The following is a 22,634-nucleotide window of genomic DNA, read 5'->3' as shown; positions in this document are numbered from 1 at the left end:
GCTAGAAGGGAACGGCGAACGAAGCGAGTCCTGAAGCCCTGGGTTAGGCTCCATGGCCCTGGGAGACCCCAGGGAGCCTCTGAGCAGACCTAGGTCCCGGGGGCGGAGCCCCGACCGGATAGTATATATAAACTATAATTATAAATAATTAATAATCCGTGAGAAAAGATTCTTTTTTTTTAAAGTACGTGGTAATTTATTTCAGAGATAAGTTTCATGCCTCTTTTTTAATTTAAAAATAGTACGGAAAGTAAATCATACATTTTAATGTTCTGAAAATGTACATAAGGAAGTAAAAAGAAATAAAGTATGAAAGAAAGAAGGAAAAAAATAAATAAATTTATCAAAAAGCAGAAGTTGTTTTTAATAATATGATATATTCAGTGACCTTTGTAAAAAAAATTACTATCTCAACATTTGAAGTAAAACATTACATTTATAATTCAATGAGTTCACAACTCTTTCTTTCAATTTGACGATCGTTTCATTGAACTCTACATAGCGTAACTTTATTCGACTGACAGGAGTTTACCTTTTAAAAACGTAATTGAGAGACTTAATTTAGTTAAAAGATAAACAAACATTAAAATAAAACGTACACAGTAAAAACTTAAATTTGCATGCAATTTTAGTATTTATTGATTACTGTAGAGTTACATTATTTATAAAACATAAGTTTTAGAGTTAAATAAAAATAATTCCCCTCTTAGCAGTTAAATTTATGGAAATTAGATTTACTTTAGTGACTTTGATATAAGGGAGAGAGCTAAAAATAAATTAATTTTTTTTTTCATGTAGTCCATTATTCTTGATAAAAGAAATTAAATCAAAAAATTGTTATAACTTTATTTTCTACCAACAGAATCTTCATTACTAATTTATTAGAAAAATCTTATCGCCAGTTAGTTTAATTTTATTTATGCAATATTTAATATCACTTCACAATGTCAAGCATGAATGTCATTCTTTTACAGTTCATTCTAATACGATGATAAGTTTAATAAAATTAAATGAACCTTTCATTTCTTTTCATTTTTTTCTCTCCCTCTAATTTTACTTTTATATTTTATCCCTTATCCTGCGTATCAGATCCAAAACTTTCTTTACGTAGTATTACTACATAAGGCAATTAAACATTTGTTTCTTTAAAAAAATTCTATTCATTGTGCTGGGATTTAAATAAAGTTTTACTCCTCGATATTATTATTATATTTAAATCCATACTGGATTTTATATTATACATTTAACATGAAACTTTTATCAACATATAAAGGTACTTAGTGGTTCATGTATAGGAATCAGAAAGGACGTTTTCGTCTAAATAAAGGTTTTCTCCTTCTTTCTTTCTTATTCAGTTAAGTGTTAGAGAGGATTAGACCTGTAACACTTAACCGACAGACAGATTTTTATTTAGTTAACTTAAACGGAAATCTGCTACTTCCATTCCAATTTTAAACAGAACCGGACTTTAAGAACCCAATTTGTCTGTTTTACACAAAAGCAACAGATTAAATCAATATTATTTTTAATTCTCAGTATTTGAAGAATTTTGTAACAAAAGGTTGCATTTATTCAATACCTCTTAATAGATTTACAATGGTCATATTACAAAAACGTTTTTTAAATATTTAATTTACTTGCTTACATCATTACTTAAAAAAAAATAATAAATTTTGATTAGTATCGTTAAATCTTAAATTAAAATCCATCAAAAGCTTTATTATAATAACAGATTTAGAGAAAAAGAGAAGTTTTAAAAATTGTATTGAATATAAAAATTTAATAAAATAAAAATACAAAGATGAAAAAATTAAACAAAAATCCTTAAAAAAAAATTTTAATATTATCAAGGAAGAAAAAATATATTTAAAAACAACAATAATTTAAATAGAATTTAAGATAATTCCTTTAAAGTTACTTTACATCTTTTTTATTTTTATTTTTAATACTTTTATATATATTGACATCAACAATTACAGTCATTAGCGATTTATCAGTGTAATGTAACTGTACCGGTAAATTTGTAGTCTTGAACAAACTCAGATCGACTACTCCTGAGACGTGAATTTAATTGAAACCCAACCACTAAAGAACACCGGTATCCACGATCTAGTATTCAAATCCCAATAAAGGTTACTTTTATTAGGATTTGAATACTAGATCGCGTAAGCCAGAGATCCGAAACCCTAGCCCGGATGAAGAGACGTGAATTAAAAATATTCATTAAAGAAAAAAATATTAATCCTTTTACTACATTATTATACTTTTGTCACCATGGCAACAGAAATAAGTAATGAATATTTTGTCGTGAAAGGATTACTAGTCTTCATTAGTTAATTTAAATGTTTTGTATATCTAATTGAAATTATATGTATAACAAAAGAATAGGTTAATCAATTAGACTATTTAGTAAAATTACTGCAAAACGTTTTACGAGAAAGAACTAAATTGAAAATAATAAGTTCATGTTAAAAATTTAAAATCTAAGAGATTATACACAGATATATTTTATTTATTTGTGCAGGATATATGAAGAACTACTGAACAAATTTGAAAGATTTGTACGATGTTTAAAAAGCGTACTACTTCCAGAGTATCGTAGGCTATATAATTACATCAGCCACGCATTACTTTTAATTCATTATTTTGATATCCCTTTAAGGAGTAACAGTACAAGGTGAAAAGATAAAGATGCTACGATTTGCTGATGATATAGTAATTCTAGCTGAGAGTAAAAAGGATTTAAAAGAAACAATGAACGGCATAGATGAAGTCCTACGCAAGAACTATCGCGTGAAAATAAACAAGAACAAAACAAAAGTAATGAAATGTAGAAGAAATAACAAAGATGGACCACTGAATGTGAAAATAGGAGGAGAAAAGATTATGGAGGTAGAAGAATTTTGTTATTTGGGAAGTAGAATTACTAAAGATGGACGAAGCAGGAGCGATATAAAATGCCGAATAGCACAAGCTAAACGAGCCTTCATTCAGAAATATAATTTGTTTACAAATACAATTTGTTTACTTGATGAAGAAAGAAGCATTTGGAAAAATATAGTTAAAAGAAGAGACAGACTTATAGGCCACATACTAAGGCATCCTGGAATAGTCGCTTTAATATTGGAAGGACAGGTAGAAGGGAAAAATTGTGTAGGCAGGCCACGTTTGGAATATGTAAAACAAATTGTTAGGGATGTAGGATGTAGAGGGTATACTGAAATGAAACGACTAGCACTAGATAGGGAATCTTGGAGAGCTGCATCAAACCAGTCAAATGACTGAAGACAAAAAAATAAAAAATAAAAATAAGCAAAAATCTAAAATTTGTTTTTGTGAGAAAGCAATTCCTCACATATCCATTAAATTTTGGAATCTTATTATACAGTGACCAGAAGCACACTCTCAGTAAAGCTGAATTAATTTTTAACTCTAACCCTCTGCCATACATCTTACAATTTATTTTTATAAAAATTTAAATACTGCTGTATTAAATTTTCCTTTTCCAGAATTTACTCTCCTTCGAAAATATTAAAAATATTATACAGAAGAAGGAAAGGTTTAAATATTCTTCCCTAGCACAGGTCCCCCCCCCCCCTTCAGCGCTCTAAATATATCTAACTTTATGATATTTTAACCATTATTTTTCAAAATATGTCTTGCCTCCAAAAAAAATTAAACATCATGCAAGAAATTCCTTCTTCCCATCCTGCCTCGCATTACCCAGTATTTAAATTTAAAAAAACTATATCTTTCAGTATTGTAATAATTCTTTTAAAAATTATGTTCTACCTTGTGAAGAAATTAAAAAAAAAAAAAAAATAACCTTCAAGAGATAATATAAAAAATTTTCCCTTGGAAGGCTCCTTGCCTTCCAAGGGAAAAATTAAAAGATTGAGGAATTTGATTTCTTCTGTTTAAACGTGATGTTTCTTGGTGGGGAGAGATTATGTAATAATTTTCGATGTCAAAATTTTGAGCTTTTTTCCCAATTCAAGTATTCTTAACACACTTTAAATCGCTCTATCTTCAAAAAAAAAAGATGGCAATTGCATGACGTATCTGTGTTTTTAATTTTGTATTATATATATATATATATATATATATAATTTATAATAATAATACAATATAATTACAGTTTATATATATATATATATATATATATATATATAATTACGTTGTATTGTTTAATTTTACAAATATTTTTTACTTTTAACTATTGAAGACAATTGTTTAAGAATCAAAACGCAGAACTCGTACGAAAGTTTTTTTGTTATTCTTCGTTAACGCTTTTTGAATTTCTCATTCTTAGTTAATTTGTACAAGATTATTAGTTAATTGGTTTAATAGTTTCTCTTGATCATGAATAAAAATTTCTACTCATAAAGATTTTGAATAAATAATCTAAAATTTAAAAATATTAAATAAAAAATACCAGAACGTTCGAGAAAAACATATACATCAAGTAGTATCTTATCTAATGGTCATCGATTAATACTGTAAATAAACATGGAATAAAACGTATAAGTAAATATATAAAAATTACAAATTTATTAATAGTATAATTATTTTTAATTACACGTATTTGACTTTTACATATTAGATGAATAAGTTAAACTTCTTAATAGATTCACCAGGAATTAACTTCCTTTTCTATTACTATTTTTTTTTCATTTATTTATTTTTTGTTGATTAGTATATGGTGGGTTTTTTCACTAAAGAAAGGTGTATATGAAATCAGTTACGTTTAAAGTACCTTTCTAGAATTTTCTTATGTCATTAATCTTTCTTTTACTGCTGTTGTTCATATAAAATATATGAGAAATACATGAATTTACTTACATCACAATGACTGATTTACTCTTCAATAATATTTTCCAGTATTAGAACGATGATGCACTTAATATATACTCTGAAAGATAAGTATAGTTTTACACAAATAACTACATGGACACGGAACAACGTATTTAATGTAAAACGAAACACAGACTAATAGCACTGTTTCTCTGTCGCTTGGACAAATTCGGCTTCCCCGATTTTACCCGAATGAGCATATAACAACAGAGCATGACACATCACAACAGACTCACAGTTCAATGAACCGTTTCCCGCGTTCGGCCAAACTCGCCTCGCCCGATCTAACACGAATGAGCATTGTCACTTCATAGCCTGAAGGTCAGATTTCAATGTCATCCGAATGAGCATATAACAACAGAGCATGACACATCACAGCAGACTCACAGTTCAACGAACCGTTTCCCGCGTTCAGCCAAACTCGCCTCGCCCGATCTAACACGAATGAGCATTGTCACTTCATAGCCTGAAGGTCAGATTTCAATGTCATCCGAAAGTGCGCGGCAAGTAGCTTTTACTTAAAAATATCTTATATAGACACTAAATGACTGCCTTGTACACCTATTAAATTACATATATACTTTTTTTTTAAATCAAAAGTACATAAAATTTTATTTCACTAATAACTTCTGATTTTCATATTTTTTTTTTTTTATTTTGCTATTGAATTATTTTTATTTTGTTATCGAATTATTATTTATTTTATTTTTGTTTTACAGTCCGAGGTTAATAATAATTAATAAATCAATATATTTAAATTAAAAAAAAAAAAATTAAAAGTAAATTAAAATTAAAAGATTAAAGTTAAAAAAAGAAAAGGAAATTAAGTCGGATTTGAAGCGATGTGCCTTCCCCTTGTAAAAATTTGAAGAATCGGAGTGTTTATGTACAAGGAAGAGTGCAAGGCGAATACGCACTTCAAAGGGTAATTTAAAACGAATTCAAGAGGCTTTTCAGTGAAGCTCGAAAAAGTCCACTCCCTACGCTAGCCAAGAATCTGTGATCCCTCTGACTGGTATGTTTTAATATGACGCTTGCATTTTAGGCAGTATCGATAACAAACGGTACAGGTCGTCTTGTAAGCGACAAAAGAAGACGTAAATCTTTCTGTGATATGCTCATAGTTAATACTGAAGACGATAAGTTCTTACTCTTTCCGCGATTAATTCTTAGTGAAGAAGCAACATTTCATTTAAGCGGTAAAGTTTCAAGTCATAATGTTCGTATGTGCGGACCTAAGAATCTTCACAAGATTCATATTACTATAAAAATCAGCAGATAACAACCAAAAGGAATTGAAGTACATGCGAAGTAGGAAATAACCGTTCTACTTCATTTAAAATATTGAGCTTTAAATAGTTGGTAATGATACGGAATTTATTGGGGATATTTTGCTACTGAAAAATGTACTCTGAAAGGAAACAAAACTGTAAAAAATTGACATGTGAATATTCTCAAATAAAATAATCCCTTTCGGCACGCCGAAAGGCGGAGGTAGATTTCACAGGTGCTAAGTACTTGATAAAAAAGATTTCCGCCTTAAAGTTAAGATAAACTTCAAATTTATTCAATACGACAATGGTTGCATCTAAAAAAAAGTTTCACATGTTTAGCATACGACAAGCCCCATCTTACAATCCAGCAAAATTTTGGTCATCCGTTGCCATAAGGGTTGGTCATATCAAAAATTGTTTCAGACAAAAGTTTTAGGTAATGTTTAAGAGGACTAATTATCACTTTAAACCGATTTGATACTGTTCCTATTAAGGGAGGTATGATTTTTTTGTATTTGAAACCCCATTTTTTCCACCCCCTGGGCCAATGGTTGGTGATATAAAAAAAAATTCCTTACATAAATTTTAGACCCTTATCCAAAGAATAGTAGCAACTTTAAACGAATTCGATATTTTATTTAATAAGAAAAATAGCGATATTTTGTTTTTTCGGACACCCTCCATTGCCACCTCCATAGTGTAATTTTGCCCATTAAGAATTAGACCGAGATTTTGAGTCATTATATTTTATGTAAAAATTTGAAACTGATTGGCGAAAAATTACGGCAGTTATCGTGTTCACAAGAAAGTGAAATTTATATAAATAAATGTAAATATAAACTTCTTAATTGACGGTGGTTTTGAGGTCTGGGGGATGTGAAACGCGAAGATATGTCGAATTTTTCCGAAAGTTCAATCATGGTATCCATTACAATAAGTAGCTTTCTTATGAAATCCACCTAACTATTAATTTATTCTAAAATAAATCAACGATATTAATTTGGTGTTCAGAATTTTTGTATCTTATTAAACTAATTTTGTATTAAATTTCCGGCAAGAGTCTTGAGAATTATTCATATTTTATTATTATCATTGTAATCGTCATCTAGAAATAGTTACGGCAATTTAGAGAATGCACGCTTTAACTAAAGAATTAATGAATGAATGAACAAACCTTGTACAAAGTATGACATAAAAAAGAATTACAATATATAGTTAGCAAATATAGGATAACCTTTGCGCCAGTATGAGCAACGTTATGTAATATTTTTAAAAGCGGAATATACAAATTAAAACTATTTTTAAAATAAATAGTAGTAAATAAATAAAAATTCTTACAAACAAATTGCTTAATTGTTAAAGATTTAAATCAATTAAAATTAAAACTTATCTTAGAAAACTATAACAAATGAACACCTGCACTTATCCATTAACATTCAATATTTTAGATTTAGTAAAATCAAGAAGATACGACAATATGAAAATTATGTAAAAAATATGTTGTAAAATTTTATGCTTGTAATTATAAATTTATCTATGTAATAAGTTTGACTTCGTTACTTTGGAATAGATTTTATATAAAAAACCAAAACTTTTTTTTTTGAGGCCACATTGTACCACTTTAATATTTCAGTTCCTCTTGAATTTCTGTATTAGTTTGGCCTTTCGATTTTCCCAGTATTTTTTCATTCTGTCAGTTCGTTGCTTCCTGATCTTGTCTATAACCTCCACTTTGTTTATATGTACTTTTTTCATTACTTTCACCAGTAGAAAATGCTTTATAAGTTTCTTGATTTCTTTGTGAAACACTCTATATTTAATATATATATATATATATATATATATATAAATGGTATTTCATACCATTTTCATGAGAAAATGGTATGAAATAAATCCAAAAAATATAAAAATGGGTACTAATAAAAACTCCATCACACTAAATTGCCTGGGATTTGCAGATGACCTCGCTCTTTTAGCAAATAATATTCAAGAAGCCAAAACACAAATCATGAGCCTTCAAAACCTAGCACAAAAGAGCTTCATATCTAATTCGAAAAAAACTGAACTAATGGCCACAGATCCTCTGGTAATAGAACACATTACGATAAACAATCAGAAAATAAAAATAGTAAAACAATTTAAATATCTAGGGGAAATAATAACTTATAATTTAAATGAAAAAGTGACATGGCAAGACAGGATAAATAAAATGATTAAATCCCAAAAATTAACTTGGTCAACATATAACAAAAAATGCCTTTCGACTAAAACAAAACTTTAACATTATAAAACTGTAGTTCAGCCAGAAGTCGCCTACGGAAGCGAGTCCCTTTTCAGAATCACTCAGAAAAACCGAATCGATAAAATTCTGAAAATAGAGAGGAGAATTGTCAGAACGTGTATCAATAAAAAAACACCAAAAAGAAAGCCAATGGTGGATTGTGCAAAATGAGGTGGTGTATCGAGAAATAGAGCCTGTTACTGATACTATGGGGGAAAAAAAATATCTTTCTTTGATCATCTCATAAGGACACCGGAAACCAGACTGTCAAAAAATATCATTGAAAAGCTCTGGTTCCAAAAACTAGAATTAGGATGGATCAAAGAAATTAGAGAAGATGTGGAAGAATTGGGAATTTCCCTGACTGACCTACAGAATAAAACTGGAAAAATTACAAAGCTAAAGAACAAAAAAATTAGATTTAAACAAAAGACAGACATACGACAAAATACAACGAAGAGGGTGTTTACAGATGAAGAAAAGAAAGCAAGATCTGAACGGATGAAGAAATACTGAGCAGCTCGGAAGAGTAAAATAACACGCTTTTCTCAGAAAAGATCTAACTAAAATTGACTAAGTGGTCCCATGTTGGCCGTAAAAGCATAATAATAATAATAACACATATATATATATATATATATATTTATTTATTTTTTTTTTTGAGTTCACATTGGACTAGATTAATCATTTATATTTCAGTTCCTCTTGAATTTCTGTATTAGTCTGGCCTTTCGAGTATTTCTTCATTCTATCGAATCGTTGCTTCTTGATCTGGTCTGTGACCTCCACTTTGTTATGCCTTTCTAATGTTTTAACGTTGAATCTATTGTTTTGAAGTGCGTAGTTAATTTTCATTTCATCACAGGTGTCCTCAATCCTCAAGCCAATTTCTTAAAGATCTCTTTGGATTTCTCCAACATATTTTCTACAGGTTTTTTTATTAATATTCCTTGTGACCAGTTTTTTTAGAATTCGGTTTTCAGGCATTCTTAATACGTGGAAAAATGGGAAATACTTCGTTTTTTCATTGTATTGAGAATCGGGTCGATTTGTTTGTAGATTTTTTCATTTGTGGCAATTCGCCAGACTCCATCTTTTTGATAAATTTTATATAAACAAGTTCTGATAATTCGCCTTTCTGGTTTAAGTAATTAGTCCGTTTTACTTTCATTCCTAATCTGAAAGATAGTCTCACAAGCATAAAGCGTAATTGGAAGAACTACTGTGTTATAATGGTGAATTTTGGATTTTATTGAGAGACATTTTTTGTTTTATGTTTGCCAAGATAGACTTTGTGCTTTTTTAATTTCAATTATTCTGTTTTGCCATGTTTGTTTTTCCTTCAATCTGCAGTGAATGATTTCACCTAAGTATTTAAATTGTTAATTTTTTTAATTTCTTTATCGCTAACTTTGATTTTGCTTATACAAAAGGAATCCATGGCCATTATTTCTGTCTTTTTCATAAGAAATTTTTAGGCCCATCCTTTGGGAAATTTTTTCTAGGCACGTGATTTTCTAGGCACCTCTTCCATATTCAGTGCTAGTAGGGCCAAATCATCAGCAAATCCTAATATATTAGTTTTTATTGAAATTTTACCTGTTCCTATTATTGTTTTAATTTGGCAAAAGGATTTTCCTTTTGCCAAATTTTAATTATGTAGTCTAAAGAAATATTGAATAGCTGTAATACTATAATATTCAATAATCTTGAAAACCAAAACATTATAAAGATGGATTAAAAATTAACTAATTGTGAATCGTTTGGACAGAATGAAAAATATGTTACGAATAGTGATTCATACACATTATTTGTCATTAGCCACTCATCAGGAGTTTTTTGTTCACCCTTCTATACATAAATTTAGTAGGAATATGATTTATTAGTTTAGCAGAAATAAACATGAAATATCCTCTACAGACTGATAGATCATTTCGGGGTATTATAAAGGTGATACTACTTAGTATCACGTTTATAATATGAGGCCACTTGGCCTCAAATTGTACGATGAATCATCGGTATTAAAGAGGTTATACTTTTGTTAATGTATAAAACAATGCTTTTGACGTACAACTGTCTTACAGTTAACACATTTGTTAATGTGCGCGTCCTACTTAAGGTGAGGGTCTATCCAGACGACAAGATATTTTATTTACATTTTCTAGTTTGGGACACAGGTATGTAGTAAAAATTGACCTTTTGTATTTTATTGAATGAATAGTTAAATTATTTAGGTTAGGAGACTGACTACAGTGATTTGTAGAAAACGTCATTACACCCTCTTTTTAACATTTAAGGTTAGTAGATGTTCATGAAACCAAGCTTTGACACTCCTAAGTAAGACCTTCAGCTGATCTTATAATTTCATCCAATGAGGAATCCGTGAAAATCAAGGCAGTTTCATCAGCGAAAGATATTATATAACGGTTTTTTTAATTTTAGTTTTAGTAAGTTATTTGTGTACATTAGATAGGGGATAAGGCTGATCCCTGTGATAGGGCCGTATTCAGTCAAATGATCTATGCTAGTGGTTTTGTCGATTGTATTTGCGATGTTTTTTTTTGTTTTTTGTTTTTTTTAACTTGTAAATAATTTATGAGGTAATCATTCCTGCAGCAGCTTTGAATGTGAAACAGTGTAAAAAATAAATTTTATCTTCATTTAGGTTTTTTACATTAATTTAAATCTTAACGCTTTGGGTAGTTGGTAATTTTATCTGCTCTTTAAGACTAAATGGTACATAATAGAAATAAATTCATTAAATTAATTTTGTGGGTTTTTTTAATTCATTAATTGAAATTTGAATAAATGATTGTTATATTAATTTACAAAATAAACCCCGTTAACTAAAAGTAAAAGAGGTAGGCGTATATGAAAATGAATAGAGATGACATTTTTTAATGAGCAATATTATTATTCAAGTAGAAATGAGAGTGAACTTGGACATTAAAATAGAGGATTAAAAAAAAATGTGATGGTAATGAAAGGAGGGGGATTTTAAAAAGAGAATGAAAAATGTATAAGAAGTGAAAGTAAATGGATCTTTTTCTTCCCTTTTGAGAATTAACAAGAGAGAGAGATAAAGTGAGAGAGTGGGAGAGATCCAGCTATGGAAAACTGTCATAACATTTACTTTCCTGTCTTTATTTTAAGCTGTATTAAAAAAAACAGAAAATATTAACATTTATTTTTAAATAATTTTTTCAGCAGAAATATTGATTATTTTTACTGAAAACTATCATTAAGAAAAATCTATGTAAAAAATTAACAAAAATTCCGATTACGAAATAACCAGTTAACAGTAGTAGATCTTGCATAATTATATTAGCTCGTAGATAAAATATTTCAAAAAAAATTTGATCAGGATTATTATTGTTTTCCTTGCTTAATCCCAAAAATAAAAGATAAAATCCAAGGAAGGGTTATTTATAACAATACTTATGCTTTGTTACATACTACAACCGTAGGGAAAGTAAAATGTTAATTTCTCCTCTCTTTTTGTTGGCCGCTTTCCAGTGAACTCCCAACTACAATCACCGATCCTGGCGATGAAATATTATACTGGCGTTCAGCGGAAATTGAAAGCGTTTCCTAAGACATTTATTCAACCAAAGAGTAGAAAGTACAACTTATAAAATAGTAGTTCAAATGATACAAGTAAAAATGCACGTGTATTAAGATAGAAATAGAAAAACTGGATTCTAATTTAAATTTTAATCTTAATATTGTGTTTTACTTTCTCGTCTAATAACGATATAACCTTCTACAGAAGATATACTTGTAACGGGAAAGTACAGTGTCCCACGAATAAATAGAGTAAATTTCAGGACGTGTTTTACTAGTGAAAATAATGAAAAAATTCATAAAAGCATGTCTGAAAACGTTTTGTTTTCGAGTTACGACTAGCGAAAGATTTCGACCGGAATTTAACTACTCTAATAAGGAAGCCCTACTGTAATTTTTGGGATCCAAACTAAGGAGTAAAATTGGTGTATGTAATCTAAAATGGAAAAAGGATAAGAAAATCGTATTATTTTTTCTAATAATGTCGATTTTGTATTTCTTTTAAAGTTATTTTCAGTAATTAGCGTTTTTTTCTTAAAAATAATGTTTTATTAGGTACAGAAAGAATAAAACGATTTCCCTTCTATTTTTCGTCTGTTTTCTTTCTATAAAAAACAGATTTTTAAAAGTTTTTATTTCTTTTTCATTAGCTGCATTTACATTAATTTACTTAGAATTAAATTATCTACAAATTTTGTTACTAAATTTTCCGTATTATTAGTCATTTAATAAAGTTATTGTACTACAAACCTAAAAAGAACTTGTTTTTCGATACCAAATTTAGTGTTTGTCGTCAAATATCTTAAAAACTACTAGAGTTACAGTTCTGCAACCTATTTTATCCTATTTCGAAGCTCAAATTACTAAGAAACCATCGACTTTACTGCTTAATTTGGATCTCAGATTATTACAGTAGAAGTTCTTTTTATTAGAAGAGTTAAAATCCGGGCAAAATATTTCGCTAACCGTAACTCAGAAACAAAGCGTTTTCATTTACTTATATGATTTTTTTTTCATTATTTTCAACAGTAAAACATGTTCTGAAAGTCTCCGTTTCTTTGTGGGACACTATTTGTATTACGGAAAACAAAAATCTAAAAAAATTATGTTTTTAACCTTCAAGGAGACATTTTAAAAACGTTTTTTAACAGAAAATATTACATTAAAAATAAGTTCTAAATAATCTGCAAAAAACTCTTTCTCCCAGTTCTCTCAAGTTCAAGAAATTTATTTTTGTCAGACGCATGTTTATGGGTTTGTATATATGTTGTTGGTCTTGTAACTTGGACTTCGTTGAACGATTTTATTTAAACTTGGTAAACCTTCTAGAGGAAAGGATGTACTAAATCTTTCCAAAAATTGGAAAAAAGGGGTTTTGTCCGAAATAAAATTTTAAATCTTTACCAGAGCACCTCAACAAAAATTTTTTGTTATAAAAGTTGAAGTTTTTTTATAGAGATCATAAATTACAAAAGTTTTTATTTAATACTCATCCCATTTCAAACAATAACTTATAAATTTTCCTTTCTTTATCAATATCTAGCTTCAGAAAAGGAGTTAATGGGAGTTTTTTTGCATCTAATCTTTCTACATGTTTTCTACAAATCTTCAAACAAGTAACCACATTTTTACCCATTCCAGTTCAGTGGTCTGTGGTAACAAAAAATATTTTTCTAATTAAAAAGATTTTTTTTAGTTTATTTTAAATTTAAATCAGTCTAGCAAGCTACCATTTAATTTAAAATAGAAATATCTTAATTTTTTAGTCTTTACTCTCAGTAAAGACTAATAAAGTTTCTTGAAAAAAAAATTAGCCAAAAATTGTCACCCACTTCCTAGAAAATTAAGAGTTTGTTTGTTTGGATTATTGTGATTATATCTATAATTCATAATTCTGATTATTTTTTTTTCAATAAAAAGGAATTATTTTATCATAAAGATACAAATAAAGTTTAAGATTATTGAATTTTTTACATATATCTTCTATTCATGTTTGATAATTATATATTTTATTTTGAAAAAGAAGAAAGCGTAGCGGGAAAGTTATGCAATTGAGTGCTGGCTTTTTTTAAATATAATTTTATAAAAAGAAATTATTATAGTTTTTACAAAATACAGGAAAACGTGAAACTTATTTACCTGTAAATAATTTTATTTAATTCCCCCAAAATTAAACAAAATAATAATTTTGTATGATAAGATCAAAAAATTTCAGATTTTTGTTCCGGATCTGTACAAAGACAAAGAGGCTCTGTAAATACAAAGAGGCTTGTATTTATATTCATTGCTCTTCGCCGGTTTGCGTAGTTGTCATACTGAAATTATTGCTTGTAACTATTAGCGTTATCAGTTAGAAACAGATATGAAGTGAATTTAATTGACTTGTTATTGTCAATCAATAGTGGTGTTATTGTAGAATATAATCTTAACAGCTTACGCTTAGTAAATTAAATAACATAATTTATTTTTACATGAAAATAAGATAATATTATTAAAATAATTAATACAAATATAAGATACAGATTTTATTATTTCATAAAACTACAGAAATATAAAACAGTATAAAACCAAAGTTAATTCAATAAAATAATAATTAAAAGTTAAAGTGAACTATTTTTCTAAAAATAAAATTATTATCAAATGTACTTTGCTTTTATTGTATTTTAAATTTTAATGAAATTGATTAAAAATAATATATCTCATAAATTGAAAAAGGAGCTTTTATTTCTTGAAAAAATGGTCCGTAATTGTAGCATTTTTCATAAGAGTACTTATTAAATTTATATACTGCATAACCCACAGCCACCACGATTAACAAATGGTTTCTTCACTGCAGCCACGCGGTCCCCCCAACCCCTTCCCGGACACACGTGTGTCTGGAGATTAATATTATGTAGAGTAAAGAATTTCTGTTTGCTTCTGAAAAGGCATTCGTCGTTCGAAAACCGCGATCGCGAATAGGTACCACCAAATTGTAAGTTCCCTATTCCCTTTCCTTTCAAGAAAGAAGAATGAGGGAACGAGCCCGGCAGCCATCAGCCCAGCAGTCACAAGCCCAGCAGCCACCTGCCCAACAGCCACTGACAGCATGGAAGAAAGAAGAAACCTGCACTTTCCCCCGTTCAGCCCTTCGGGGCCACGGGAATACTAAGGTTAAGGGTATGTAACTTCGGTTACTGCCAATTCTCGGAAAGTGCAGGCCAAAGAAGAATGAAGAGGTCATCGGAAGAGGGGAAGGGATATGAGGAGGATGAAGAAGAAGGAAGACCCTCTACTCGTCCCAACATCACGGACAGGAGTCCGGAACAGAGCCCAGCAGAGATGCGTCCTGAAAGGCAGCCATAACAGAAGTGGATGAAGAGCTTCTACACAATCCTTCCTTTAAAACTTACATATAAAACTAACATAAATCAGCAATTGCGACTCCTCCGGAAAAGGGGGCGCATTGCTCCCTCCATATAGCTAGTGCCCCGTTGTGGCGTATTCCTGCTAGCCTATGAAGCGTTAGCACCGAAAGGACTTCAGTGGACGGTCTGAAGGGGAATTACGTCGGGAGGACAGGTTTCATAAGCCTAGCCTTCCGCGGTCGGCCCATAAAATGGGTTTGATAACGCTGGTTTAACAACGGATTGGAATGCAATTAAACCCGTCCTTAAAACACTAAAAACTAAAGCCAAAACTTGAAAAATTAGACCCGTCACTTAAAATAAGCCTTTTAAAAACACGCCCGATTGAATCATCCAGCAGCAAGGGACTCTGTCCAGGTTCTGCGATCCGAAGGGAGAATCTATAAAATCCCGCTAACTTTGCATTCCATTCCATTCCATATACTGCATAGTATATTAATTATCCAGCAATATAGCTAGCTTGAAGAGCGAATAATAGCTAAGAAGGGCGAGGAATTATCGGGGAAAGTATGGTGGAACATGTGAAAAAAGGGTATCGAATTTTTTTTACAAATCTTTGTTTTACAATCAAACAAGATCCTCTAGACCAAAAAAATCATATGTACGTATGTTTTTCGCACTACTTTTGGCCTTATATTACAGGATTGACCGAACCGATTTTCTTCATATTTGGTTCAAATATTTCTATATATGGGATATTGAATATGTTTTTCTTCTATTATTAGTTAAGGGTTATACGATGTTGCGAGAAAAAAATTAAATTTTTTTCTCGCAACATTCATTTTTTTCACATTTTAAAGAAAATTTGTTGGTTTAAATGCTTATATAAAAAAAAAAAACAAAAAAAAAAACGGGTGCGTCGGTACGAAGACACACTATGGAAACGAAGTTTCTTACTCAATATTATGTGAAATATTTATTAATACACACATTTAAAAAAAAAAATTTATTTACATAAAATATAGAAAATTTAAATATAACTGAAGTTTACTCATTATTATAAGTTAAAGCACGTGTTTTCTATAGTATAACGTCAGCTGTATTATTACATCAAAGTGCGTGTCGGTTTTTCGCGACGTTGTTTTTTCTCAGTTGACTCCCCATTCCGAAGCCTGTTGCGTTAAGTTGCTTCGCTTCAAAAAGTTTTCTGAAATCCACTCCCACCTCTTAAAACTGAAATATATGTATTTTGTTCTTTTAATCTATCTCCCTTTGGTTAAAATGTTTTTCAAAAGTTTTTTGAAACTTAATATTTTATATATAGAACTATGAAGAAACATTTACAATTTTTTTTTTTTTAATTATAAACCTCCGACCTAAAATCCAGAAAAACGTTTTTCAAAATTTTCATTTTCTTATTTTAGCCTTTGTTGAAAGAGGTGTTAGATTTAGCCTAAACTTTATTTAGTAAGTAAATCTGTTAAGCTTAACCTATACATGAATAATTTTAGAAAAATGTTTCTTAAAATTTATTCCTCACCTCTAAAAAAATATATTCTGTGCTTTTTTTTCACTTTAGCTCTTTTAATTTTTATTACTAACAGCCTGTAAAGACGCAATATTTCGACATATTTTAAATATATATATATATATAATTGTAATACGAGTATACTTGTTTACTTTAGTATTAACCAAACAAGTTTGAAACAATACAACCGACTGTTCACGACTTTTACGACTTTACGAGTTACGACTTTTCATAAGAGAGTTTTATATATAGTTACAAATCTCAGAGATAAGTATTTACAACTAACGTTATACGTGTTAGATTACTTTCTAATTGATTACAATAACTCAGCTAGATTTAAGTAATTTGCCACTAAATAACATGGTTCAGAAGAAATTTTCTTCATTAACTTAAGCTTTCTTTAAATTATCGATAAAACAAACTTCATATAATAATTTAAAGTTAATGTTCAATCTAAACGATAAATAAAAACAAATACCGTAAATCAATACAACATTTCTAACAAATAAAGTCGTTCATATCAAGAAGCACGGTGCATTAGTTTGTTTGCTGTATATGCTCACGTTTTTATTTTGAACTATCAGACCCGTCAATCTTTCGCTATTTCTAGATTTGAGTATATGTATTTCTCACATCTACGAGATGTGTGAGAAAAGTAATGAGACTGACTTTTTACTTAGCAAATTTTTTTATTTTTTTCTACAACAATATTATCGCCTTCAAAGTATGTCCCTTGGATAGCTATACACCGGCGGAGTCGTTCCTACTGCTGTAGCAGCGCTGGAAGGCTTCAACTGGTAGGGCTTTTAACTGGTCGGTCACAGTCTTTTGAATGTTCTCCAGAGTTCCAAAATGATGTCCTTTTAAGACATGCTTCAATTTCGGGAAAAGGAAAAAGACACGAATCAGGTGAATAGTGGGGTTGAGGAACCGTAGGAATGCGTTTTGAGGTCAAAAATTCCCTGATGGAAATGGCCGTGTGACACGGGGCATTATCATGGTGAAGCATTCACTTGTTTGCAATGTCTGGTCTCGCGCGAATCAAGGACACCTTTGTAAAACACTTGGTTGACAGTTAGTCCTGGAGGAACAAATTCTTTATGTACGATACCCCTATTGACAAAAAAGCAAATCGTCACGGTTTTGATCTTTGATTTGCACATTTTTTCGGTCGAGGAGGTGACGGAGTGTGCCACTCTTCGCTCTGCCGCTTTCTTTTTCCAGTACTAACAAAAAAGTTTTATGAAAAAACAGTTGGAATTGACTATTAACGTATTAAAAAATGTTTCTGCACAGTGTAAAACTAAATTGTTAGTACAGGCTGATTAAAAATAAATAAACTTTAAATTGAAATCCGAGTATAGGAATCGGTATAAAAACGTAAAGAAAAGTTTTTTAAAATGGATTCAGTCATCACATATCTATGCATAATTAGTTTGTTCAAGATGTTATAAAGATCTATATGAGTACGCATACATATTTAATTTTAAAGATAAACAGACTGTTTGTACAGGTCAGCCAAGTGAAAATAAGGTTCTAAATACACATTGCATTTATATATGTGCTTCCACCTCCACACTGTGTGTGATGGTGGGGAAGCACATATATAAACGACCTACAACTAGGTACTACGCATGTATGCTTCTGTGGGTTACACACACACACACACATATATATATATATATATATATATATATATATATATACACACATACGTACATAGAGAGAGAGAGAGTGAGAGAGAGAGTGAGAGAGAGGGAGAGGGAGGGAGAGAGAGAGAGAGAGAGAGAGAGAAGGTGATTTATGAAGAATGTAATAAACTTTCAGGACATGTTTTATTGGTACGAATATAAATATGGATTAGGAAATGGTTCGTTAGCGATTGGCGGGTGGAAATTTCTGGCTAATTTCTTCGCATTCGGTAAAATAAACCGTCCTGTAATTTTTTAAAGGGGTAATTTTATTGGTTTTTTTTATAAAATCTTACCTGAAAAATAGAAAAAAAATGTCTCAGAACTATATTAATATTCAATAGCCATTTTGCTTTCTACGAAAGTAATGATTCTTCGGCTATTGAACCTGAGGGTTCGTTTTTTGGATGAACATGAATTTGTAGTCAAATTTACAAGCTGAAAGAGTGAGTTTACTGCAAAATATATAGCAAAACACGGATTTGAAATTACAACAAAGAAAGAACAAAGAAATGGCTATTGAATCTGAGGGTCTCTTTTCACGGGTTTATTGGAATGCATTAAAGAACTTTCAATGATGAATGTGTGTTCACGTTAAATTTACATGTTGAGACAGCTGATTTACTGAAAAAGTCACATTAAACCATACGTTTTACCTTCAAACAGCACGATTCATTTTAAGTTTATGATAATGATGTATCTTTCAGCGATATGAGTGTTATTTCATTGATCATTATTTAATTATACAATTATCATTATTTACGGTTCAAACTTCAAAATCATTGTTGGTTTTTATAAACTAACAGCTACACAGTTGACGTTGTAAATTTATAATGATGTTCTGCATCAATCAGTCATCATTACTTTCAGAGAATGCGGGTGTTGTGGGTTTTTAATTTTTTATAGTTGGAATAGGTAATTATTGACAGCTGATATTATTTTATTTATATAAAACATATGAATATATGTATTTATAAATACATAAGAAGGGATCTCTCGGACACGTATTTTATGAAATTAACAAAAGAGCGTATCTCGAAAACGGTACGTCCTAGGACATTTTTAAAGCAATTTTTGAAAGGCTTAATCTTAAAGAAAGATTTCAAATGCTTTCAAACAAAGGGGATTTGCGATCACCCGAAACTATAGGTCCTAATCCCACGCGTCCACCGTTCTCGAGACTAGCGTGAGCGAAATTCGCATATGTCAATTCACCTCAAACCCACTTTTCACTATGAATTTTTCAATAAATCTACTCCTTCATCTGGTAAATTTAATAAAAACTATGATAAGGTTCTGCATCAATCGGTCATCATCACTTTCAACGAAAACGAGGTATAAACATCTGATTCTTTATTGTATATGTTCCTTCAGATTTGCGAGGCTAAAATAATTTCATATAAAGCCGCAAAATACAGTAAATTTATCGATCAAACAGCTTCTAAGTAAGATTTTTGAAGAATTTTGCTTCGTTTAATAACTAGTTAAAATCTGCCAGATTTCAATAAGTTTAGTTTTAAATAAACTTCAAAATTCTTACCTTGGTTTGTGTGGACTGTTTGCGACTTCAAGAGGCTATAAAATAGAGGAAGACTTCCTGTCTTTTCCTCTGTTCTGTTGTTCCCACACCGTTCTCATATTACACACTTGCTTAGCTTTCCTGTAATAGATAACTTATAAAAAATTTAAAAAACGTTCAGAGAAATGTATTACATATTCTTTCAGTATTATTTATAAAAGAGACTTACACTGATACAAGTCACATTGAAATACCTCTACTACAGAGAATATGGTAAACTATGCAGATGCTATTCAAAACTGGAAAAAGATTTTCCTATGACTGTCGCAGAAAGTGAGTCGTCTGTTGACAGCGATCGTTGTCAAAATTTGATTTTGTATTCACACTAGCACCATTTTATTTATCTATTCCACCAGTTATGTGCTCTAATTTAGATAAAAATTTGTATTAAGAAGTTTCGATTTTAGCGAAGATCTAAGGTAAAATGTTAAAAAAATTGCTTTTCCTGTGTGAAGAAAATACATTTTTAATTTTCCAGGTTTTCGTAAACATTTTGAATTGTATTGTCATTTACTATCCATCAGACGCTTATGACAGTAAAGTTTCTGTTGAGTATTTAATAGATATGACTTTTTCTCTTTTAGCTTTACTACAGACGAAAAATTTAATCATCATTTTTGAGATATATATTTCTGAATTATAAGAAATCCTCCCAAAAAACACTTGGGACTGAATATTTACTGTTCTAAGAGCGGGAGACTGAAGCCACTTAATAAACGAAATTAATGATCGTGGAATGCAGAAAAACAAGCAAGTGTGAATTTGGTCATGCAGGTACAACAGTCGTCAAATAACTACCGAGAAGTAATACCGATTACTTTTCAGAAAAAAAGTGTTAAATTAAACTGTAAAATTAAGGTATAGAAATATCGGAGTATATGATCCCATAAGAATTTAGAATGTCTGACTCGGAAGAATTTTTACCGTAACACTACTACATATTTTATTCTTAAAAAATGGTAATAATTTAATTATACTGAGTAGATAGAAATTCAAAACCAGCGTTTAGAACCACAAACTTAATCCTTGAAGCCCATTAAAAATTCATACATGCCAATTTTATAACTGGTTTTTACTTTCCCGGCTAATATAGCTATAGAAAAGGGGAAAGTTTGGCAATCGTATCAAAAATGAGGTATCCGGGTTTTTACACATCTTTATGTTTTAGGATACAACTACTTTAATTAAACTAAAAACAAAAGAAAATGTATGTATGTATGTCTGTGACGTACTGCTTTTCGCCTTAAATCTCAGGATTGACCGAGCCGATTTTCTTTCAAATTTGGCTCAAATATTTCTATATATGTGACATTGATTATATTATATTTTTTCAAAATTCGTTGTGGGGTGGGGGATGTTGTGAAAAAAAGAATTTTTTTTTCAGAGGTACTTTAGAAAAAAAGTTACTTTGGCAAATTTATTACTAAAATTGCATGTATAAATAATCAAAAAAGTTTTTTTTTCAGAAAATCAATTCCCACCTCTTTAAATTGAAATATATGTTTATTCTGTTCGTCAATTAAAATATCTTTCAAAAATTTATACTTCATATATATATATATATAGACTAACAAAAAATTTTATAATTTTTTAAATTATAGATCCCGATCTAAAATGCAGTAAAGTTTTTTAGAAAATTTCTATTTCTATTTTTAGTCTTTATTGAGGGGTTGTTACATTTAGAAAAAACTTTACTTAATCACATTTTTAAGCTTAAACTTTATATGAATAATTAGAAAACGGTTTTTTAAGATTTATTACCCATCTCTAAAAAGTATCATTTTAAAAATGTTTGTCTTTAATTCTTTAAATTTTTATTATTAAAAAATATTTCTTTATCAGTTTAAAGGCATTTAAAATGTAAATAGTTTTGGTCCTTATTATATACCCCGGACCCAAAATAAGAAGCAATTTTTTCATTACCATTGTACGAACAGATGAAGTTCGGCACTAATTCTTAAATAACTGAAGTCATAAGTTGATGTTATCAATTCTTCATTATATTTGAAAATACTTTTGTATGAATAAAAATTGAATGTTTAATATAACTGAAATATTAAATGAATTATTTATATATTATTAAATGTACAAGAAGGTTTTATGAGTAAACAACTTATGTTTTAAACTAAACAAAACCGAATGATAAACTACCATTAATGTTATTTATTTGAATCTTATATGATTCCTCCTCTATGAATCATGAGACCTTGCCGTTGGTGAGGGGGCTTGAGTGCTCAGGGATACAGAGTAGCTGGACCGAAGGTGCAACCATATCGGAGAGGCATCTGTTGAGAGCCAGACTAAGGAATGATTCCTGAAAGAGGGCAGCAGCTCTTTCAGTAGTTGTTAGGGGCGTGAGTCACAATGACTTAAACGGCCGTATCAACATCACTCAGTCCTCTGAGTACTGCGCAGCTGAAAGCAATGGAAAACTACAGCTGCTTTTTTCCAAGAAAATGTGGCTCTCTGCATTTTCACATATCAATAATGGAGGCGCCTTCCTTGGTAAAATATTC

This window comes from Lycorma delicatula, chromosome 5 (genome assembly GCF_047948215.1).
Source record: "Lycorma delicatula isolate Av1 chromosome 5, ASM4794821v1, whole genome shotgun sequence".
Lineage (NCBI taxonomy): Eukaryota > Metazoa > Arthropoda > Insecta > Hemiptera > Fulgoridae > Lycorma > Lycorma delicatula.
Note: the sequence above shows the minus strand (reverse complement) of the source record.